Source organism: Chiloscyllium plagiosum, unplaced genomic scaffold, assembly GCF_037043375.1.
Source record: "Chiloscyllium plagiosum isolate Xiang-an unplaced genomic scaffold, Cpla_swu_hap1 HiC_scaffold_1, whole genome shotgun sequence".
Classification (NCBI taxonomy): domain Eukaryota; kingdom Metazoa; phylum Chordata; class Chondrichthyes; order Orectolobiformes; family Hemiscylliidae; genus Chiloscyllium; species Chiloscyllium plagiosum.
This window is the reverse complement of record NW_028270139.1, coordinates 130,093,747-130,118,670: the sequence shown is the minus strand read 5'-3', so window position 1 is coordinate 130,118,670 and position 24,924 is coordinate 130,093,747. Positions and strand designations below refer to the sequence as shown.

The following is a 24,924-nucleotide window of genomic DNA, read 5'->3' as shown; positions in this document are numbered from 1 at the left end:
AGGTGCTTGATGACTACCTGTGGGTTTGCGGGGTAGATAGGCAGGAGACGAGAGGAACTCAGCAAGCCAGACAGCATCAAGAAGCAGAGAAGTCAATGTTTCGGATGCAACCCTTGTTCAGAACTCCTGATGCTGCCTGGCTTGCTGCGTTCTTCCAGCCTTCTGCCTGTCTTCTTTGGATAAAGTTTAAAAATTGCACAACGCCAGGTTACAGTCCAGCAGGTTTATTTGGAAGCACTAGCTTTTGGAGTGCTGCTCCTCCTTCAGGTGGTTGTGGAGTAGGACCATAAGACACAGACTTTTTGGCAAAAGATTACAGTGTCGTGCAAGTAAAAAAAATATATTGAACAAACCTTGATTGTTTTTTTAGTCTTCCATACTTTAGAATGGGTTATAGGTTTTGGTTCATTAGCATGAACGGAAACTTTTAAAAGTAGTTCTGGGATTTACAGTGCTAATGAACCGAAACCTGTAACCCATTCTAAAAACTGGAAGAGTTAACTACAATCTTTTGCTATAAATTCTGTGTCTTATGGTCCTACTCCACACCCACCTGATGAAAGAGCAGCGCTCCGAAAGCTAGTGCTTCCAAATCAACCTGTTGGACTATAAGCTGGTGTTGTGTGATTTTTAACTTTGTGTACCCCAGTCCAACACTGGGTCCAACACTGGGTCCACCTCATCTTGGCTCCTCTGGATTCGAGCATCTGCAGTTTTTTTTTCGCGTCTCAGCGCGTTTGCAGGAGCGGCTCGGGCTCGGGTTCGGGTTTGGCTCGGGCTCTGGCCGGAGATTGCCGAATCTATTCGGGGAGGTCCTCTCGAGGGGGGAGGGGGAGGGCAGCGGAGGGGAGGCAGGGCGCATGCGTCTCGGCAGCCGCCATGTTGTGTCCTTAAAAAAAACGGGATCTGGGGTGACGGGGGAATCCGAGAGGGTGAGAGATTAAAGCAGCACGGCCGCCCCAGGCACCTCAGATGCGGCTCGGAGAGTCCAGGGGGTCTGGGGTGATCAGAGCAGCCGGGAACCATCTCCCTGACTCTCTGAGAAAGATCGAGGTGAAGCTGCGGTAAGTGAGGCCCGGTCCGGGGGCCGGAAAACTTTCTCTCCGGCTCCGGGGCGGAGAAGGCGGGGGTCCCGAGGCCCAGCGTAGGCCTAGAGTCACTGAACTACACAGTGTTCGAGTTGGCAAGCCTTTTCTCCCGGTGGATAATCTCCGTGCGACCATTAACTGCAGCACAGTTACTATGGTGATTTATAAGCAGCATTTTATTTACTCTCAACGTGGAATTGGCTGCTATAAAGAAGAGTCTGGGCGTTGTAAACATGCAGCGGGTGGGTGGGGAGGGAAAGGATCTTGCTTACACAAACGCGTTTTCTTTATATTGGGTTTTGAAGTTTTTTTTTAGTTCTCCATCGATTGAAGTGATTAACTGTATCGTCGCCTGGTGTTGCAAGGAGTGCAGTAAGGGTTTGAATGTTGAGCTTTCGAATTAGTTGCAGAGAAGTCTTGTGATCGAATAGTTGGACTGATTTTTAAGTGTGTTTTTACGGGATTTTATTCTCTCCCATCCCCCTCCTCCGGCGTTGAATAGAAAACGTTTAAGGATATTAATATTTCTTTCTAGGGAATCGCTGAATCTGAAATGTTGACAGGCGTTTAAGGTTCTGTAGCCTCTCCGTTATTAAAATGATCCACATGAATAAGATCAGTCTCCAGTGAGCGTAGATTTGTAAAAATGCAGTGTGGAAGATTTTTTTTTGTTTTGGCGAATAGCCGATCAAATTTCGGACTATGTAATGGTAAATTCAGGATAAAAGATGGTACTGCAAACCATTAATATCAGTCTGATGCCTTGTTATGATAGCTGGACTTCTTTTAAACATTGAATTATTTTGTTATATTGCAGCCTGTACTAGCAGGTAAACCCAAAGTGTATATCATTCGCCTAGAGAAACTAGACTTACAATGTAAAATCATTGAAAAGAAATAATCTGTTGATCGTGTATATTTCCTGAATTTAAAACAACTTTGTGCTTATTCTATTAAATGCTTTAATAGTGTAATAAAACATGCATTTTGCTTAGAACTTCAAAACACAAACATCCAAGTAACTACTGAAGGCATCCCAGCACAGCAGTCTATCAGTTTTGATATTACTGATATCAAGGCTGGAGATTGTTGAATACGGTTGGAATTGTGCCTATCAGTGTCTTCACAGATTGTAAAGCTCAAGCTTCTCTGTTTTGAGTTAGTCTGTTTACTCTCCACTCATTGGAGGAGAAAGTGAGGGCTGCAGATGCTGGAGATCAGAGCTGAAAATGTGTTGCTGGAAAAGCGCAGCAGGTCAGGCAGCATCCAAGGAACAGGACAATTGACGTTTCGGGCATAAGCCCTTCTTCACTGTTCACTTCTTTACTCTTCACTTCTTTACTCTCCACTCATTCTCTATTATGAGCAGGTTGATAACAATTGAACAGGCTTAGCAAAATTTCTTGTACTTTATTCAGTTTTTCTGCTTCAGAATTTTTTTTTTTGCAACTTCATTTCATAGTTTTAAGTCTTATCAACATTCCCAGTTCTTCTCAAATGTTTTTCCAGTTGTCAATTTTGTTTTCTGCAGGTCTCATTTGTTATTTCAGTGTGCAGAAATTTGTTTGCCTATCTGGTTGTAGACCCTATTTAAATTTTGTTGTACTTTCTAGTTTCTAAGTACTCCTTTATTGTCTCTGTTCCCATAATTTCAAAGCAAGCTAATTTTACAGACTTAAATAGATTTGATAGAACACAGTACTTTGGATGCTGTTGAATTAAAAAAAAACACAATACTGGAAGTGCTTCAGACTCTTTAGATTTAATTTTCATTTCCCATGTTCATTATTGGTCCAAGCCTTGTGAAATACCATTCAATGCTGTTTTGCTAACCTTGTGGAAGGTAGCATTTTCATCATGTAAAACTAATCTTCTGTATGGTCACGCAATCTTCTGCGAATTTCTGTGGCTTCTTTAATTGAGAATTCAATTACAAATTTGTCAGTGATCATGTCCAAGTCAATGAACAAGAGCAAAGTACTGTGGATAGTGGAGATCTGAAATAAAAACAGAAATATTCAACAGATCTGTATATAGTGTGAAAAAGCAGTTAACATGTAAGGTTAATTACCTTTCATCGGAATGCATCTTTTTTTTTAAAGGTTCAATAAACTTAAATCTGTGCAAATGTCTTGAGGAATTTCTAGACAAGCACATTTTTGAATTTACCTCAAAGGTGCTATAATTTTGTACCACTAATGTAGACTCTGAATGTAAGAGTTTCTAAGGTTGGAACCCAAGGCTAAACATTCTAGGGTTTGTCCTGACTGATCAAGGAAGACTACCATGAGGCTATAGGAATTGAAGAGCTGGTGTTTGATCATATTGAGGTTTATGTAAGGTTGAACTTCAAGTGCTGTCAGAAGGCCTTTTGAACAGTCAAGTCTAAAGATGACCTAAACATGGATACATACTCCAATAGGAATTAAATAAGGTGTGGCTTTGTTATAAGTATAAATGTGGTCTCTAAATCGCCCATTCACCGTCAAATATGATTATCCTGAGATGATGCATTTTAGGTTGATCTTGAGGGAGTAAGTGGGGAGGAGGAAGGAATTGTGAGTTGGAGTAAATTTGTTTGATAGAATCCAATGGTTTCATCGATTTTTAGTTTTAGGAATGCTTTGTTTATACTTGTTTAAATTTTAAACAGTATAACAGATGATACATGGGATGTTGTTTTTAGCTGCGTGAAAAGTACATAGAATTAAATACATTATGAATGCGTTGCATTTGAAAGTCACTGGGATTAATTTCAGGAGACCAAGCATGTGTATACAATAGGCAATGAAAATTAAACACTTAAGTAACCTCCTCTGTTTTTCTTCGCTGACTACATTTTCTTTTGGTGCTAGCAGAAAACTGGCTTTTGGCAGAGCTGAAGAATAGAGTCCACAAGGTTGTGGCAGTGCATTAAAGATTTACATGGCAGAGAGGTCAAGCCATGTATCACTCTCAAACTGAGATCTAAACTGGCGATTTTTAGTAATCATATGCAGGACTGCCACTGGTAAGGTGGAAAGTAGCAGTATGCTTAACCTACTTTTAAAGTACAACAACTACTTGTATAAATGTGGCCCTTTTTGTTTTGTTTTTCCTGTTAAAAAAACAGTTCCGTATATGGCATTGAGCTGAGGCCGCACTTACATCCTTGTGGATGTAAAAAGGTTTTTTTGAGCTCTTCACATAAAATGAGGTTGTTTTCCTAGTCTTATGGCCATTTTTTTTCACTCAATCAACATTTATTTATAAACCAAAAGTTGTGAGATTTTTATTTGCCTCAGGTTTAAGGATTTATCTAAATGAACACCAAGATATCTTTGCTCATCCAAATATTTTGACTTTTGCCATTTTTGTACATTTCCTTATTGGTTCTCCCAAAATACACCACTTCATACTTGTCTGCGTTAGAGTCCCAGCTGTCTGTCTTCTACTTATTTCTCCATTTCTATTTGTGTGCTTATCGTTCTGCTACTTTACAACTTGTCATGGGATAACAAAGGTTGGAGTTGGGAAAGGATATGAAATATTTCAAGTTAAAGTCAAAAGTTTTATTGTAGGTTGAAATATTAGCTGAATGTTTGTTTTTTTTTGGTAATACCAGAGCAAGAGCTTATCTTTTTTTTAAGGAAGAATGCATTGACTTGAACTAAACATCCAAGACTTGCAGTCACAACATGGGAATATGCAAAATAGCGGAATAAAAAATGTTAAATGGAAAAAGGCCTGTTTAATCCCTTAATTCACAGCCAGTTAAGTACTTTTCAAAGCATAGTCACTGCTGACATGCAGGAAGTGCAAGAGTTAATTTTCACTCGATAAGCTCGTACAAACAGCTGTGTGATTATAACCAAATAATTTTCCATTTTTTTTGTTGTGATGTTGATTAGTGCAAAAACATTGCTCAAGACATTAGGATTAATACTCCTGCTTTCTTTGAAATAGTGCCATGGCATGTTTTAATTTCAGAAAAGACTCTGCTATGAAGTTCATTTAAAAGATCTTGTGTGTGAGCAACATGCTGTGCACAAGTGAGGTAGTAATGACAAGCTTTCTGACTTGATCGTGCAGCTAACTGAATTGCATAGATCCCAATAATGCCTGACTGCATGTACGTTAAGTATAAGGTTCTCCGATTACCTTGTATGTTTATGATAGAATCTGGTTATTAGAAAATATTTAGATTATGAGCCTTATGGTTTAGTGAATCAAGCAGGAGCAAGACTTGATTACAATTTGTGTTTTTCTGTTCTGAACAAAATGGTTTGGACTTGTTCAGAATTTCAGGATATGCAGTTTTGGGAGATAACTGCATACAACTCATTAATTTCATGCATATTCTTTGTCTATCACTAAGAAGCATCACAAATTTGACGTGAAATTAATTAACATTTGGGCAGGCTGTTGTTGCTGAATTGTTAAAATGTGGATTAAAAGCGTTCTACTCTAGTTCCCTGTCGAATCATGCTTTGATTATAAAATGCTTATCTTTGTACTTGAATCCCTTTAACTCTGCATCCTATCTCTAATGTTTTTTACTTTTCCACTTCTGGGTTCTTGTATGCTTCCAATTTTAATTGATTTATCCTTGTTATATGCTTAAACCATAAGCCCTGGAATTCCAACCACTGGGTTGCACAGTGATTAACACTGCTGCATTACAACACCGGGGACCCAGGTTCAATTTCACCCTCTGACGATTGGTGTGAAGTTTGCACATTCTCCCCGTGTCTATATAGGTTTCCTCTACATGCTACAGTTTCTTCCCACAGCCTAAAGATATGCGAGTTAGGTGGATTGACCATGTTAGATTGCCCATAATGTCTAGGGGTGTGTAATTTTAGATGGAATAGCCATGGGAAATACAGGGTTACAGGGATATGGTGGATCTTGATGAAATGCTGTTCTGAGGGTTGGTGCAGACTCAATGGGTTGAATGGCCTGCTTCGACATTTTAGGGGTTCTGATAGTCCCCAAATTTAAGAAGAACTGCAGCTGCCGAAATCAGAACCAAAGAAAAATGTTGGAAAGCTCAAGCAATTTTCCAACAATTTGTTTTTGTTCACTCCCAAATTTTCTTACTTTAACTCTCTCCTCAATCAAATTCTTGGCCATCTTCCTTTAACATATCTTCACCTAACTCGATGTCAGATCTTTGTCTGCTCTTTTGAACCACTTTGGGACCTTTTAGCAAATTAAAGGTATTTTAAATCAGTTTGTTGATGCAGCTTCTTACCAAGGACGGCATGGTGGCACAGTGGTTAGCACTGATGCCTCACAGCGCCAGAGACTTGGGTTCAATTTCCGCCTCTGGCAACTCTGTGTGGAGTTTGCATATTCTTCCTGTGTCTGTATGTGTTTCCTCCGGGTGCTCAGGTTTCCTCCCACAGTCCAAAAATGTGTAGGTTAGGTGAATTGGCCATGCTAAATTGCCTGTAATGTTAGTTGAAGGGAATGGGTATGGGTGGGTTGCTCTTCGGAGGGTCGGTGTGGACTTGTTGGGCCAAAGGGCCTGTTTCCACACTAAGTAATCTAATCTAAAAAACAAGTTGCTCTTGAGGTGGAGAATGTAGTAGTGAAGAATTTATGGTCTCATTAAACAGTGATATTACTTATAGTGTAAACAAGATTTAAGATCTCTATCAAAATGGATTTATTTTAGTTGAATGCTGGTAAGTAAGATGATAGACTTTACTGATGATGGTCATGAATTACTAATTTCCTGGCTCTTCAAAGCTTGTCCATTGCCTACCATGCACAAACCAGAACTGCAGTTGAATTCTATTGACTTATCTGGATGGATGCCATTCCACCAACATTCAAGAAGCTTTCCTCTTGCAGCTGAGTCACAAAATTCTGGGTTCATGTTCCATTCCAGGGCTTGGGTAGAAAAATCAAGGTTGGTGCTCTGGTATAGTGCTCATCTGTTGAGGGGTATTCTTCAAAAAAAAACCTTGAGGCCTCACCTGCCTGCTTGGGTAAATCTAAACGATCCCATAACACAGTTTCAGAAAAGCAAAAGTGATACCCATTCAGATGCCTTTTAAATGTTGTAATTATACCAGCCTCTACTTCCACCTCTGGCAGCTCATTCCATATACACGCCACCCTCTGCATGAAAAAGTTGCCTCAAAGTCCTTTTCAAATCTCACCTTAAATCTATGCCCTCTGGTTTCGGACTCCCCTACCCTGGGAAAAAGACCTTGGCTATTTAGCCTAATCTATTCCCAAGAATATGAACATTTATTTATTGCTGTCTTGGGGGATAAATAATTTGAGGGATATTGTTTCTAACTAATGAGATTATTGTGTCGTCCTATTTTCCCCCTCAGTTGAAGTAAAACACTCAGACACCATGTAGTTTTACCATCTCCATCTTTATTCTGGGCCCTGGAGGGAGAGACACAATTGCCCCTATACACAGAGACATGAGTTCTTGGTCTTCTCTCTCGAACCGCAGTTTCTTAATGAATTATAGTCATTTTACAGGGAGGAACATCCACATAAAGCAGCATACATAATGATTGGGTGACCATTACGATCAGTGAGTGTCAGCAGTAAAGATTAAGCCATCTGCTGTTAATACAATGAATAACTGGCTTCATGTAATGAATACTTTTCATCTTGTTAAACTGACCTTGCATACTGAATGCTTCCAATATTGTTTAAATGGCTCTACATACTGAATGCTTTTCCACCTTGTTAACCCATTACCCTTGCTTCCAGCACCCCATTGTCAAGTGCAAGTTCTTATCTGATCTGAGTCATGCAAACTATAATACAACAGCAACTTTTATTGGCAGGGAGCCTTTAACACAGTAAAACATGTCAAGATGCTTCCCAGCAGCATTGTCGTGCAACATATTACTTGGAATTCCCTGTGATATTGGGCAGATGAATAAATGTTTAAAACAAACGCAGATTTTAAACATTGTCCTCTGTTTAGGCCGGCTACTTGCGGAGCGTTTCAGAGAACACCTCTGGGACACCCGGACCAACCAACCCAACCACCCTGTGGCTCAACACTTCAACTCCCCCTCCCGCTCCACCAAGGATATGCAGGTCTTTGGACTCCTCCATCGCCAGACCACAACAAAACGATGGTTGGAGGAAGAGCGCCTCATCTTCCACCTAGGAACCCTCCAACCACAAGGGATGAACTCTGATTTCACCAGTTTCCTCATTTCCCCTCCCCCCACCTTGTCTCAGTCAAATCCATCGAACTCAGCACCGCCTTCCTAACCTGCAATCTTCTTCCTGACCTCTCCGCCCCCACCCCAGTCTGACCTATCACCCTCACCTTGACCTCTTTCCACCTATCACATTTCCGACGCCCCTCCTCCCTACCTTTTATCTTAGCCTGCTGGACAAACTTTCCTCATTCCTGAAGAAGGGCTTATGCCCGAAACATCGATTCTCCTGTTCCCTGGATGCTGCCTGACCTGCGCTTTTCCAGCAACACATTTTCAGCTCTGATCTCCAGCATCTGCAGACCTCACTTTCTCCTCTGTTTAGACAAACTAACGAAAAGTTGAGATTACATTGGCCGTGCCACTGTTAAATATATTATGAACTGAGAAAGTAACAAATATGTTACTGACCCTGCACACGTTCTTTTTGTTTATTCAGATTTTGTTTCACAGTAAATTGTAGTTGGTTGGGGATGAGTCATGCACAAGCTGAAAATGTGTTGCTGGAAAAGCGCAGCAGGTCAGGTAGCATCCAAGGAGCAGGAGAATCGACGTTTCGGGCATGAGCCCTTCTTCAGGAATGAGGAAAGTGTGTCCAGCAGGCTAAGATAAAAGGTAGGGAGGAGGGACTTGGGGAAGGGGCGTTGGAAATGCAATAGGTGGAAGGAGGTCAAGGTGAGGGTGATAGGTGGGGGTGGGGGCGGAGAGGTCAGGAAGAAGATTGCAGGTTAGGAAGGTGGTGCTGACTTCGAAGGTTTTGACTGAGACAAGGTGGGGGGAGGGGAAATGAGGAAACTGGAGAAATCTGAGTTCATCCCATGTGGTTGGAGGGTTCCTAGGCGGAAGATGAGGCGTTCTTCCTCCAACTGTCGTGTTGCTATGGTCTGGCGATGGAGGAGTCCAACGACCTGCATGTACTTGGTGGAGTGGGAGGGGGAGTTGAAGTGTTGAGCCACGGGGTGGTTGGTCCGGGTGTCCCAGAGGTGTTCTCTGAAACGTTCCGCAAGTAGGCGGCCTGTCTCCCCAATATAGAGGAGGCCACATCGGGTGCAGCGGATGCAATAGATGATGTGTCTGGAGGTGCAGGTGAATTTGTGGCGGATATGGAAGTATCCCTTGGGGCCTTGGAGGGAAGTAAGGGGGGAGGTGTGAGCGCAAGTTTTGCATTTCATGCGGTTGCAGGGGAAGGTGCCAGGAGTGGAGGTTGGGTTGGTGGGGAGTGTGGGCCTGACGAGGGAGTCACGGAGGGAGTGGTCTTTTCGGAATGCTGATAGGATAGGGGAGGGGAGGGAAATATATCCCTGGTGGTGGGGTCCTTTTGGAGGTGGCGGAAATGACGGCGGATGATACGCTGTATATGGAGGTTGGTGGGGTGGTAGGTGAGGTAGATTAGAATCAGTCTGTAGATTAGAATCAGTCTAAACATTATGGCACAGATAGGCAATACGGGGCTATCACCTTCAACACATTATCTAGGCTGACCAATTGTTAAAGTTAACCTGAGAATCTAACTTTTTTAAAAAAATTTTGTGATTTACATATGAAAGAAGTGAAACTAACATGGTCATTGTAACAGATGAGACTTAACAGACAATCAAGGTGTTTTTCAATGTATAATTTCAGTTACATCCCACTGTAAACTTTTGCTATAAATTCTGTGTCTTACAATTGTGTCCTCCACAACCACCTGATGAAGGCGCAGCACTTCGAAAGCTAGTGCTTCCAATTAAACCTGTTGGACTAAAATCCGGTGTTGTGATTTTTAACTCTGTACACCCCAGTCCAACACCAGCATCTCCCAATTATTAGAAGAATGAAGTTAGATTTCTTTATAAACTGCGTTTTTAGGGAAGGAAATTAATGCAAGTAATATGTTGACTTGATGGCTAGGCTGCTAATTGAAGATCTGGGACCTTTCCTCAATAGCTTTGTTGATGTGCACTGCCACAGTTCAAGAAAGCAGCTCTGCATGACTTTCTCGAGGGCTATTAGAAATGGGTAATATATACTGGGCTGGCCAGCCGCATCACATCCTGTGACTGATTTTTTTTTATATATACAATACAATAATTGAAAGACATTAAAGAATAACAGATTCCCAGATCCAGTTATTTTCTATCTGACAGTTTGAGAAGGAATAGATGGAAACAGTGCATGGGCACTTAATCAAATTAAGATTTCAGAGTTCTCTTGATCCAGAGACCAATTGCAAGATTGTGCCAGATGCTCTGATATTAAAAGAAAAGGATCAAGGAAAGCCAGGAAGCCAAGGACCTGTTTGCCTAACCTTTATTGTCAGGGAATTATTGAGTCTATAATTAAGGCTAAGGAGGTATTGAAAATATTTAGCTGATCAGAGCACCAGCATGAATTTGCAAAGGTTGTGTCATATATGTAGCAGTGTAAAAATAAGCTATGCCGAACACACCTCATTTAAATTTTGGGGGAAGTGATTAAAGTAAGTGGAAGGAAAGTTGATGGATGTTATTTATGTGGATTTTCAGAAAATCTTTGAAGTCTATCATGATTGTTAATTTAAGGAATTGAAAGCTAATACTTTATCTGTTTAGGCACTCTAAGTTGAAGCCAAGAAAGGGATAATGAGTCATAGAGATGTATGGTATGGAAACAGACCCTTCAGGGTCCCACTGGTCCATGCTGGCCAGATATCCTAAATTAATCTAGTCCCAGGTACTGTCATTGGCAAGTTGTCAAGATATCAACTATTTACTCCATTAATTAATTTTGGGATATAAAGCTGCATATTCAAATTTTTCAGTGACATAAAGGTGAAATTTCTGTGGATAAACTGGTGGAATTTCAAAGATGGTTGGAGATCTAGAAACACAATTCAAATGTTACAAATAATTACCAGAAAAGTAAGGAAAATGGTTTTGGTTTGGTTCTTGGTCTTGATAGGAAGAGCCATACTTCATCTGCAGAACCACAGACTTGTATGACATGTTTGATGTGAAATGTGGGAGGAACAGCAATGAGGACTAATCAAAAAAAATTGCAGTACAAGTTGGAACCACTTCACGCAAAGTGTGGGTGGAGTTTGGAATTCACTTTCAGCAGTTGATGTGATATCAGTGTTTAGTTTTAAAACTGAGATTCTTCGTTTTTTTTGTCGCTAAATGTGGCATTGATGTGAAGGGAAATCACTTACCCCTTCCCTTTTAAGTAACGCTCTTGTTCATGTTCAACAACTCTATTAAGCTTAGTGGTCCTTGGAGAACACAACTGAACATCAGTAAGCAGGCTATTGATGACTCATTACCCTTTATGTTACTTGTGTGATTGAAAGCAAGCTGTTGAAGCGGTAATTGGTTGGGTTGGAATTAACCTTTTTTGTGTGCAGGATATACCTGGGCACTTTTCCAATTTGTTGGATAGATGCCAGATTTGTAGCTGTACTGGTACAACTTGGTTACACGAACAGAAAGTTGTGGAGAGAGCCTGTAGCTTTTGCAAAGTCTAGTTATTTTGGCCCTTTCTCTCCTGTTTTGAAGTTGTCACTCCCTGGCAATGTCCATAGCCGCCAACCTTTTTGTGGTAACTGTCATTCCAACCACTGAAGTTTTCTCCTCCTCGTTCCCGTTGATTGCAGTTTTGCCAGGATGCCTCAATATCAAACTGTCAAATGCCATAAATGTCAAGGACATCTGTCTCCCCTCACCTCTGGACTTCTGCACTTTTGACATTGTTTGGATGAAGACTGCAATAAGGTCAGGAGCTGAATAGCAGTGATGGAACTCGGTGTCAGTGAACAAGTTATTGCTGAGCAAATACTGCTTAACAGCACTCTCTGACCCCATAATACTTTGTTGGTTATCATGTGTAGACTGATAGGTAATTTACCAGGTTGTATTTGTCATGCTTTTTGTGGACAGTCATTATGGGCAGTTTCTTACATTGCTGATAATTTGATTTGTTTTTTTTTTATTGTAACATGTACATATATATTACTGAAAAATTTTGTTTCGCTTGCAGTAAGCGCCCTACAGTAACTGTACTGGAATAGCTTGGTAGGCTTTCGGCTCTTCCTGATGTATGCGTATTCAACGCTATCACTGGCATAGCCATGGCCTTTGCTGTGTCCAGTGTCTTCAGCCCTTTCTTCATAACTTGCGAAGAGAGTCAAATTAGTTAAAGGCTGGCATCTGTGATGCAGGGGACTTCAGGAGGTGGCTAAGGTGGATTATTGATTTGGAACTTATGGCTGATGATGGATGTAAAAGCATCAGCCCAGTCTTTGATGCTGGCATGCTAGGTGCTTCTACCTTTTTGAGTGAAGTTGTTTTATGGGGCCTCTCCTTTAAACTTTCTGTTTTGCACATTAAACTTATAGCATCATAGGATTCCTACAGTGTGGAAGAAGGCCATTCAGCTCATTAGGAACACACCCACCCACGACTCTATCCATGTAGCCCTGCATTTCCCATGGCTAACCCACCCAGCCTGCAATTTCTGGAGACTATGGGAAATTTAGCATGGCCAATTCCCTGACCACATCTTTGGACAGTGGGAGGAAACTGGAATACCTGGAGGAAACGCAAGCAGACACTGGAAGAGCAGGTAAACTCCACACAATAATCTGAGGCTGGAATTGAACCCACGTCCCTGCTGCTATGAAGCAGTAGTGCTAACAACTGAGCCCTAGTATTTTGACATTTCAACTTTGTTAAGAAGATTCTTTCTACACTATGCCTGTCGTCATTTTCCATACTTATGTCAAGTCACCCCTCAGCCTCCCAACGCTCTAGCGTAAACAATCCAAATTTGTCCAGCCTCTCCTTATAGCTAATGCCAGGTAACATTATTTGCACCCTCTCCAAGGCCTCCTCATTCTTCCTGTAGTGTGGTGGCCAGAACTATGCATAATACTCCAAATGTGGCCTAAGTAAAGTTTTATACTGCAACATGCCAACATTTATACTCCCTAATGAAGGCAAGCTGCCATATGCTTTTTTTTTTTTACTACCTTATCCACTTGTCTTGCCACTTTCAGGGAGCATTAGATTTGCATCCCAAGAGATCTCTGTATATCAATGGACTACTTCACACTTGTCCGGATTGAACTCCATCTGGTGTTTCTCCGCCCAACTTTCCTTTTGATCTATATCATGCTGTATTCTTGGGCAACCTTCCTCACTATCCACAACTCCTCCAATTTTCATGTCACGTGGTCCACTGAGAGAGGAACTGAAGGAAATCAGTACCAGGAGGAAAATAGTGCTGGGGATTTCATAAGATTAAAGGCCGATAAGTTCCCAGGACCCTCTAAGTACTTTACAGAGTACTTACGGAAGTGGCCCTAGAAATAGCGGAAACATTAATGATCATCTTTCAACTCTGAAACAATACCAGTGATTGGAGGGTTGCTAGTGGAATCTCACTTTTCTTTGGGAATGGGAACTCTGGTGAAAACTGAATTATAGACCGATTAATCGACATTATGGGCATGAGCCCTTCTTCAGGAGTCCTTCCTGAAGAAGGGCTCATGCCTGAAACGTCGATTCTTCTGCTCCTTGGATGCTGCCTGACCTGCTGCGATTTTCCAGCAACACATTTTCAGCTCTGATCTCCAGCATCTGCAGTCCTCACTTTCTCCTTTATAGACTGATTAGCCTGACATTGATTGTGGGGTAAATGCTAGAGACCATTATAAAGGCTTAATAGCAGCGCACTTTGGGAAACAGTGACAGGATCGGACAGAGTCAGCATGGATTTACGAAAGGGCAATGATGCTTGAAAAATCTCCTGTAATTTTTTCAGGATGTAACTAATAGACTTGATGAAGGAGATCCAGTGGATGGACTTTGAGAAGACTCCTGATAAGGTTCCTCATAAAAGATTAGCATGTAAAATTAAAGTGATTGGGATTGAGGGTAAGTCACTGACGGATTTTGGATTGGTTGGTAGACAGGAAACAATGTCAGAATAAGCAAGACATTTTCCAAGTTGCAACCACTAACTTGTGGGATACGGCAGTGATCAGTACTCAGACCTCAGCTATTTACAATATATTTGAAAGTTTAGATGAGGGAAATAAATGTAATATCTCCGGGTTTGCAGATGACTCTGAGCTGGGTGGGATGCTGAACAGTGAAGAAGATGAAGAGATGCCCCAGTGTGATTTGCATAAATTGAGTGGGCAAATGCATGGCAGATGAAGTATAATAAGGGGAAATGTGAAGTCACCCACTTTGACAGCAGAAACAGGAAGGCAAATTATTATTTGCCTGGCATTGCTGAGATTAGCTTTCAATTCCAGCTTTATGAATTGAATTTAAATTCAGCCAGCTGCCCTGGTCACACTTAACCATGTTCCCAGCGAATTAGTCCAGGACTTTGCATTGCAAGTCCACTGTCTCCCCATAATTGCATTATTCCAGTTGCAAATATCATCGTAAAATACTTGATAAATCAGTTCATTTTCTAAAAATCTTTCAAGATAAAATGGCTTTCAATCCTCTATTCTCAGCTTTGTTCTGAATTAAAGGTTACCAAAATTGAAAGATGCACGTGTAAAACTTTCTAATTAATGATAACAGGATCTAACAAACTTTTATATGATTGTGCATCATGACTGATGAGATCAGCATAAACGTGATACAACAAAACATATCTATTTTATGTGTAAAAGTGTGGAGGTAAATCAACATAGGAAATTCAAATAAATCTCTCCTCCGGTCCATTATCATGTGTCAACACTTTAATTCTCCACCTTATTATTTTTCTCTGTCCCATGGCCTCCCACACTAGTTTACTTTACATTTCAGGAATGGTTTTATGCTAGTCACACTATTGTTTGTCCTGATTAAAAATTAATCCAATGTGGTGTCATTATCTCTTAGAACAGATGCTGATAATGAGGGATGACTACACCAGTGCCACTGAAATTGAAGGAAATGTACACTGATGCTTGATGTGCAAATTCTCTGTTGCAGCACAACACTTGGGACTCCACATTGTCAAGCCAAGGCACCCCCTTTGCTTTGTCAGATTTTTTTATATTTCCCCTCTATCTTTGCTACTTTGATGTAACCATTTGTACCTCTGAATGCATCGTAGATCTTGCCTTTATGTTCTATCCCATGTCTTCCTTTCCTAGTTGCTGCTTTTCTGGTTCTGTACCTAAAGTATGTTTCCATGCTGATGAATGAATGTCAAACATAAATTTGCTTTCTCTGTTACTGAACTAACTTGTCCATAATTTCAATTCAAATCCCACTTGTCAGTTTTGAGAATTTGAATTCAATTTAAAAAGACATTCCGGAATTGTTTAAATTTCTTAAGTGGCTCGTGAATGTCCTTTTTGGAGTGGCCTGCCATCTCTATCTGTTTTAGACAGCATTCCCATACCATCTTGATATCTATTTTCTGCCTCTGAGAGTTTTATTAATCCACTCAGTAATAAATCTGTGCCTTGCCAGCAACGGCCAAATCTTGATTTAAGTTTTAAAAAAAAAATTCTCTTGATCTTGTGATTCATATTTTCAGCATTTCCTGTTTATTTCAAACTTGCACTTATCTAATTTCAAATTTTGTCAAAATGTATTTGTTTCATATCAGATGCTGTCTGATGCTTTCAATTCCTAAATAACCTCCAGAAGTCTGTCAACACTGGGTTATAGTCCATCAGGTTTATCTGAAATCACAAGCCTTCAGAGTGCTGCTCCTTCGTCCCTGGTGAAGGAGCAGCATTCTGAAAGCTTATGATTCAAATAAACTTGTTGGATTATAACCTGATGTCATGTGACTTCTGACTTGGTCCATCCCAGTCCAGCACCTCCACATCATAAATAACCTCAGATCCTGATAAGCTTTGAAGGAGTTTCTGCTAATTATTTCAGGGTACAGGACATGTTTTAATCATGTATTTGTTTTAGATGTTTTTGCCTTTTATTGAAATATAGAAAATCCGGCAAAACAAAGAGGGGTGCCTTAACTTGAGAATGTGGTGGAGTCCCAAGCATTGTGTTTCAACATATTTGCCTATATTGACTCAGAAATCATCAAAAACATAACTTTTCAGCCTTGTGTCTTGAAATTTTGATCCATTTATTTAAATCTATCTTTAATGAGTTTATCTCCAATGAATGATAAATCTATTTGCAGTATATCCCTCACATGAAGTGAGTCAATCTTGTTTTGGTTCAGCCTCACTAATAAACATTTTCTTATAAATGTTAATATATCAAATGGCAACATATCCATTTTACATTGAGTTTTACTTGAACAATGAGACATCTTTCTCTGTGGCCTGCCCGCTTGTGTGGCCCTTTCCTTATTCTGCTTGCCTTTGGTCTTGAAGTGCCTGTTTTCTCCACTGTTGGGTGTTGCCTCTGTTGACCTATATTTGCTGGCATACCTTCCACCTCCCCCCTTGACCTTGCTTCCACTCCTGGTCTTACCCTTTGTCCATCATCATGCTAGCTCGAACAAAGGTTCTTCCCTTTAAAACCTAGTGTCCTGTTGTCACCACTGGGGACTAAGTGCTTCTCTTTTTGGCTCCCATTCTGAATCCAGATTGATGTCCTGGACTCAATCTAGTGTCAGAATATAGTCAGTGCAGGTTCTTCTGCCATTTGTTGGAACATGGTCAATGTAGCATGACAGATGAAGATAATTTTATTAACATGTATTGTTAGGAAGAGTGGGATGGAAGGGATCTATGAGGTAATGTAGTTTGGTAAGAAGACACAGGAAGATAATATAAAACAAAGGGTAAATTTCTAAAGGAGATACAGGAGTAGAGGTTCATGGGTTTATTTGTGTGCAGATTATTGAATGTGACAGGACAGGTGGCAAGAGCAGTTAAACATACTGTTGCCTGGACTTTTTTCAAGGAAAAAGAACATTCCTTTTTTCAAGGAACAAGAGCAAGGTTATACTTAGCTGTGTAAGACACTTGTTAGACTTGAGCTGAAGTATTGTGTACAGTTCTGTGTGCTCTTTGCTCTGAGAAAAGCTGCTCCTGCACCCATTTATTTTATATTGTTTTTCCCACCAAAATGCATCACCTCACTTCACCTCACTTTCCTTCTATCCTTTATTTAAGGTCTTCCTTACACTGTTGAAAAGATGTGAATGTTTTGGACAAAGTACAAGAATAGTTCCATGGATAAGAAACTTCAGTTATGGGGGATAGATAGGAGAGTTTGGGGCTGTACTTCTTGGATAGATGAAGCCTCAAAGAAGATCCGATAGGTTTTCAAAGCCATTGGTTGGATAGAATAAGACCATAAGACATTGGAGCAGAAATAGACCATTGAATCTGCTCTGCCATTGTGAATAGTGGGTAATTCAATAATCTTTAACTTCACTTTGTCTTATTCCCCATAATGTTGATTTCCTGACTAATTAAAAATCTGTCCATCTTAGTCTTGAAGATACCTAGTGGCCCTGGTTCAGCAGTCTCCTATGGTGAGCATTCCAAGATTCACTACATTTTGGGGAAAAAAAATCATCCCTGTCTTAAATGGGGCAGCCCCTTACTCTGTGGTTATGCCCTCTGGTTGTGCAGTGTCTCTCTCTCTCAAGAATGACTTGATGTGAGTAAGCTGGGACTTGGTTTGCTGTGAAAGTGGATGTTAGAACAGGAGCCCAGCTATTGTCTGTTGGTTGGTTACTCTCAGGAATTGTAGTCGCTTCTGAGTTTGTCAATCTACTTGGGGTCCTGATATTAGTTTGATAGAATTTTCACCAGCTAATATGAATATGAAGGTAAGCACGAATGGATCATTTTCATGTTGGAAAAATGCAATGAGTGGGGCACCTTGGGCATTAATCGTGGGGCCTCAACTATTTACCATTTATATCAGACAACGGGAATGTATCATTTCTAAATTCATTTGCATAAATAAAGATGGTTAGGAAAGCAAACTGAAGTGGAGCTAAGGAGTCTGCAAAGGGATGAAAATAAGTGAACTGACTGGGGAAAATATTAAGCTATTGGAGCATAATGTGGAATTCTTGGTAGGAAGACCAGAAAGTCAACAGATTACATAAGTCCTAGAGATATACAGCATGAAAACAGACCCTTCTGTCCAACCCATCCATGCTGTGCAGATATCCTATATAAGTCTAATCCCATTTGCCAGCACTTGGCCTGTATTTCTCTCAAACCTTTCCTATTCATGTCCCCATCCATATACGGTTTAAATGCTGTAAACGTACCAGCCTTAACCACTTCCTCTGGCAGCTCATTCCATACACGCACCATCCTCTGCTTGAAAAGGTTGCCGTTTAGGTCCATTTTATATCTTTCCCCTCTCACCTTTAAACTTTTGCCCTTGAGTTTTGGACTCACCCACCCCAGGGAAAAGACCTTGTCTATTTACCCTATCCATGCCCCTCATGATTTTATAAACCTCTATAAAATCACCCCTCAGCCTCAATGCTCCAGCGAAAACAGCCCTATCCTGTTCAGCCTCTCCCTTTAGCTCAAATCCTCCAACCCTGACAACATCCTTGTAAATCTTTTCTGAACCCTTCCAAGTTTCACAGTAACTTTCCGATAGCCGTGAGACCAGAATTGCATGCTATATTCCAAAAGTGGCCTAACGAATGTCCTGTACAGCTGCAACATGTCCTCCCAATTCCTATATTCAGTACACTAACCAATAAAGTCAAGCATCCCAAACGCCACCTTCACTACCCTGTCTACTTGTGACTCTACTTTCAAGGAACTTTGAACCTGCATGCTAAGGTCTCTTTGTTCAGTAATATCCCCAGAATCTTACCGTTAAATGTAGAAGTCCTTCTCTGATTTGCTTTCCCAAAATGCAGCACCTCATGTTTATCTAATTTAATTTCCATCTGCTGCTACTCAGCTTGTGCGCTCATCAATCTCTCTCAACCTTGTCGAATGCCTTACTGAAGATTATATAGATCACATCCCTGCTCTGCTCTCATCAATCCTTTCCATTACTCTTTCAAAAAACTCAATCAAATTTGTGTGAGACAATTTCCCACCCACAAAGAAGTGTTGACTATCCTTAATCAGTCCTTGCCTTTCCAAATATGTGAAAATCCTGTCCCTCAGGATTCCCTCCAACAACTTGCCCACCGTCGATGTCATGCTCACTGGCTTATTTCCTGGCTAAATTTTCCTAAATAGTGACCAATGTTTCTCAACCATATTGTCTTGCCTTCTCCTCGTAACGTTTGATTGCTTTACTAATCATGAACCTGTCTATCTCTGTCAATGACTCTGCCACGTTCTTCGGCAGTGAGTTCCAGAGATTTGCCACCCTCTGCCTGTAGAAACTCTTCCTCCTCTCAATTCTAAAGGGTTATGTCTTCACTCTGCGGTTGTGCCCTCGGGTCCTACTCTGTGTGATTCTTTACTCCTTCTGCTCCTGCTCAGCTGTCAAATGTAACAAAGCTGTTGTGATGTTTGCTTGGTGAGTGAACCTTCATATCCCTGAAATGATGGAAAGAGGAGGTAAAGCTCACGCGGTTTAATGTCCATAGGAACGCCACTGACAAAAAGAGTACGGACCTCCTCTTCACCATTGTTCTTCACTTTTTGTGCTCATGACTGGGGAGCTGATTGAACCCGTTGGATCAGGTTGTGGAGGGCGGCGGTCTGAAGGCGCGCTTTACCTGTGAATGGAGAAACTGTAGAGACGATGATGTTTCACTAGTTATGTCACTATCATGTTTTATACAATGCATAAACTTCTAAATTATACTGCCTAAATAGTTCAGTCATTTATAAACAACAATCAGTGGTCCTAAAATCAAACCCTCGGGGGACCCAATTCATGTTGTTAAAAAATTATTTTCTTTTGATACATTAATACTTAGCTAATGTGAAAGCTGTCAGGAAAAGTACTCCCAAAAATCTGGAACAGCAAGAAAACCAACAAAATGTTTCCTGTGCTTTAGCCATGGAAGAGGCAGTTTCAGTTCAGATTTAAATCTCGTGGGAAACAAATGCAGAATGTATTAAAATGTTCTCTAAATGAAAACTCTATAATTTCTCTGTTAAAGCAAGCAATAACCCACTGCCACATATATACATATTAAATCTAACTTCAGACATAGTTCAAAGGCCTGACATTAAAGACAAAAATGGTCCTAAATTTTTTTTAAGTTTCATGCTCAATGTTTTTAATTAAAATGCTTGGTTGCTGACAAAGTGCCATTTCAAATTTAACTTCCCAAATAAAGCAGTGGGAATTTCAATGGTTACAGACCAGTAACTGTACAACTTTGGTAGAGATTTTTGGCCCCCTTCAATGAAGTCTTAATAATAATTGACAGAACTTAAACTGCTCAGCCTCAAGTTCTAATATTCTTTAAGATCTTAATAAAACATCGCAATTAAGATGCATTTGTATCTTGGGACATTAAGCTGTCAGTACTGTCCCTAAGCCATGTTTCTGTAATTGCTATTATATCCCAGTCTCATGTTCTTAACCATGCCCTGAGTTCATTTGCCTTCCCTGTTTGGCCTTTTGCTTTGAAACAAATGCAGTTTATTTTATCAGTCTTACCTTATTCTCTAGGCGAAAGTGAGAACTGCAGATGCTGGAGATCAGAATCTAGATTCGAGTGGTGCTGGAAAAGCACAGCAGGTCAGGCAGCATCCGAGGAGCAGGAAAATCAATGTTTCTTGCAAAAGCCCTTCATCAGGAATCTGTCCTTCCTTATTCTCTGCTTTGTCCCTGCCTGCCCTGACTTTTTGACTCGCTTCTTTTCTCAACTGTACCAGGCTCAGATTGATCTCTTGCCACACTATCTCCCTGGGTCCCACCCCCCCTACTAGTTTAAATCCTCCCGAGCAGCTCTGAGGGGTCGACTGTGGTATGTTAAGGAGAGAGATCAAGATAAATCTTGCCTCGTGGGCCCAACCGGCACTCATACAATCACTTATTCAGTCCACCTAGAAGCTCCCTGAATGTTGGAATCCCACTGCTGCTACCAAATGTTAGGTTCTTTTTCTTACGCACCTTGATGCAACTGCAAATATGCCAATTTCTGTGATCAACCAAACTTTATTAAGCAAGTACAAGCTTTGGAGGATGACTTACCACTCTTTGCAGTGCCTGCAAAGCATGTCAAGAGAAGCTCTCTCTCAACAAAAGGAACAGTCCTTCCTTTATACAGTGCAAGAGTTTCACATTATAGTCAGTAACACCCACAAGACCACCCCACAGCCATTCCCCCATTGTCACATGCCTCTCAAGACACAATGTGTTGATCACATCATTTCCAGAAACAACAATGTAATGTAAATCATCCCTAGATAGCCAGATTTGTTATGAATCTTTTTTTTATTGCAGGGAGTAGTCAGAATTTCAATTGCAATGTTTTTATTGATTCTGAGTAGGGGATGATAAATTCTTTTACTCTGAATAACTAGGAAATGGCCATGCAAATGGCTCTGAATGGCAAGAGATGAGGATGTAAATCCCCTTACAATCTACCTGTAAGACAGACATACCGCCCTACCCTTGGGACATTGATCTTAGTGATGTCACTACACTTACCTCTGCCCTCGACTCTCTTGTAAGTTTTAGTGCTACTGGTGTCAGTGTGAAGACTGATACAAAGTAATTATTCAGTTCCTCCACATTTCTTTGTTCCCCATTACTATTACTCCAGCCTCATTTTCCAACTGTCTACTCTTGCTTCTCTTTTATCATCTTTACATATTTTAAAAAAAGTTATTGCAATCATCTTTTATATTACTAGGCAACTTACCCTTGCATTTCATCATTTTCTCTCCCCCCACCAACCCCCCCAATTTCTTTACCTGTCCTTTAAAAGATAGCAAAGACTTAACAATCCTCTGCATTCCCACTAATCTTCACCACATTGCACCTTTTGACTTTTGCTTTTATGCTGTCTCTGACCTTCCCTTTTCTCATACTCTCCTGAGTATGTTTCTTCTCCCTTGAAATGACTTTCTGCTGTGCCTCCGAAATTATCCTCAGAAACTCATGCCATTGTTGCTCCACTGTCGTCTTTGCCTGCTAGGCTGCACCTCCCATCTAACTTCTTCCTAATGTTACTGTAGTTATCATTATTCATTTGCTATAATGTTACATCTGATTTAGCTTCACCCTCTCAAACTATCATTTTGATCGCTACACAGTAGGAGCGTCATTCACCTTAATCTCCCTAATTGAGTCTGCTTCATTACACAGCACCAAATCTAGAATTGCCTGCTCCTTACTGGGCTCCACTATCATCTATTCCAAAAAAATCATCTCAGATAGTCCAGTGGTTCCTTTTTTCTTGGGATCCGTTACCAACCTCATTTTCCCAGTCCATCTGCATGTTGAAGTCACATGATTCTTGTGTGCCTTTCTGTCTCCAGATTTAGTTTCTGCTGTATATCTTGACTACTGCTTGAAGGCCTGTGCATATTTCCCATTAGAATCTGTTTTTGTTTGTGGTTCCTCAACACTACACACACACATTCTTCCCCTTGGATGTTGCCTGAACTGCTGTGCTCTTCCAGCACCACTAATCCAGAATCTGGTTTCCAGCATCTGCAGTCATTGTTTTTACCACACATTCTTTGCCTTCTCATCCTATGTCGCTTCTTGCTATCAATTTAATTTCATCTAACAAGGCAACCTGCCCTTTCGATAGGGTACATATCTATGTACTGGATCAGTGGTGCTGGAAGAGCACAGCAATTCAGGCAGCATCCGAGGACAGGCAAAATCGACGTTTCGGGCAAAAGCCCTTCATCAGGAATAAAGGCAGAGAGCCTGAAGCGTGGAGAGATAAGCTAGAGGAGGGTGGGGGTGGGGAGAGAGTGACATAGAGTACAATAGGTCAGTGGAAGGAGATGAAGGTGATGGGTCAGGGAGGAGAGGGTGGAGTGGATAGGTGGAAAAGGAGCTGGGCAGATCGGACAAGTCCGGACAGGTCAGGGGATCGAGTTGCTGGAGGTTAGAAGATAGGATGAGGTGGGGGAAGGGGAAATGAGGAAACTGTTGAAATCCACATTGATGCCCTGGGGTTGAAGTGTTCCGAGGCGGAAGATGAGGCGTTCTTCCTCCAGGCGTCTGGTGGTGAGGGAGCGGCGGTGGAGGAGGCCCAGCACCTCCATATCCTCGGCAGAGTGGGAGGGGGAGTTGAAATGTTGAGCCACTGGGCGATTTGGTTGATTGGTGCGGGTGTCTCGGAGATGTTCCCTAAAGCGCTCTGCTAGGAGGCGCCCAGTCTCCCCAATGTAGAGGAGACCGCATCGGGAGCAACGGATACAATAGATGATATTAGTGGATGTGCAGGTAAAACTTGGATGGATGTGGAAAGCTCCTTTGGGGCCTTGGATAGAGGTGAGGGAGGAGGTGTGGGCGCAGGTTTTACAGTTCCTGCTGTGGCAGGGGAAAGTGCCAGGATGGGAGGGTGGGTCGTAGGGGGGCATGGACCTGACCAGGTAGTCACGGAGGGAACGGTCTTTGCGGAAGGCGGAGAGGGGTGGGGAGGGAAATATATCCCTGGTGGTGGGGTCTGTTTGGAGGTGGCGGAAATGTCGGCAGATGATTTGGTTTATGCGAAGGTTGGTAGGGTGGAAGGTGAGCACCAGGGGCGTTCTGTCCTTGTTGCGGTTGGAGGGGTTGGGTCTGAGGGCGGAGGTGCGGGATGTGGATGAGATGCGTTGGAGGGCATCTTTAACCACGTGGGAAGGGAAATTGCGGTCTCTAAAGAAGGAGGCCATCTGGTGTGTTCTATGGTGGAACCGCTCCTCCTGGGAGCAGATACGGCGGAGGAATTGGGAATACGGGATGGCATTTTTGCAAGAGGTAGGGTGGGAAGAGGTGTAATCCAGGTAGCTGTGGGAGTCGGTGGGTTTGTAGAAGATGTCAGTGTCAAGTCGGTCGTCACTGATGGAGATGGAGAGGTCCAGGAAGGGGAGGGAGGTGTCAGAGATGGTCCAGGTAAATTTAAGGTCAGGGTGGAATGTGTTGGTGAAGTTGATGAATTGCTTAACCTCCTCGCGGGAGCACGAGGTGGCGCCAATGCAGTCATCAATGTAGCGGAGGAAGAGGTGGGGAGTGGTGCCGGTGTAATTACGGAAGATCAACTGCTCTACGTAGCCAACAAAGAGACAGGCATAGCTGGGGCCCATACGTGTGCCCATGGCTACCCCTTTGGTCTGGAGGAAGTGGGAGGATTCAAAGGAGAAATTGTTAAGGGTGAGGACCAGTTCGGCCAAACGAATGAGTGTGTCGGTGGAGGGGTGCTGTTGGGAACGTCTGGAGAGGAAAAAAGGGAGGGCTTGGAGGCCCTGGTCATGGCGGATGGAGGTGTAGAGAGTTTGGATATCCATGGTGAAGATGAGGTGTTGGGGGCCGGGGAAACGGAAGTCTTGGAGGAGGTGGAGGGCGTGGGTGGTGTCTCGAACGTATGTGGGGAGTTCCTGGACTAGGGGGGATAGGACAGTTTCGAGGTAGGTAGAGATGAGTTCAGTGGGGCAGGAGCATGCTGAGACAATGGGTCGGCCAGGGTGGTCAGGCTTGTGGATCTTGGGAAGGAGGTAGAACCGGGCAGTGCGGGGTTCCCGGACTATGAGGTTGGAAGCCAACGCATCTCATCCACATCCCGCACCTCCGCCCTCAGACCCAACCCCTCCAACCGCAACAAGGACAGAACGCCCCTGGTGCTCA

The 24,924-nt window shown here is 42.0% G+C and overlaps 1 protein-coding gene across 1 annotated transcript in view; it reads left to right on the top strand.

Moving 5' to 3' along the window:
- The first annotated feature begins 898 nt into the window (after positions 1 to 898).
- Positions 899 to 24,924, top strand: part of smad4b (SMAD family member 4b) — a 110,196-nt gene continuing 86,170 nt past the window's right edge. Inside the window, exon 1 of the mRNA XM_087990636.1 lies at positions 899 to 1,064. The gene's annotated coding sequence lies outside the window, so the exon portion shown is untranslated. The remainder of the gene's footprint in view (positions 1,065 to 24,924) is intronic.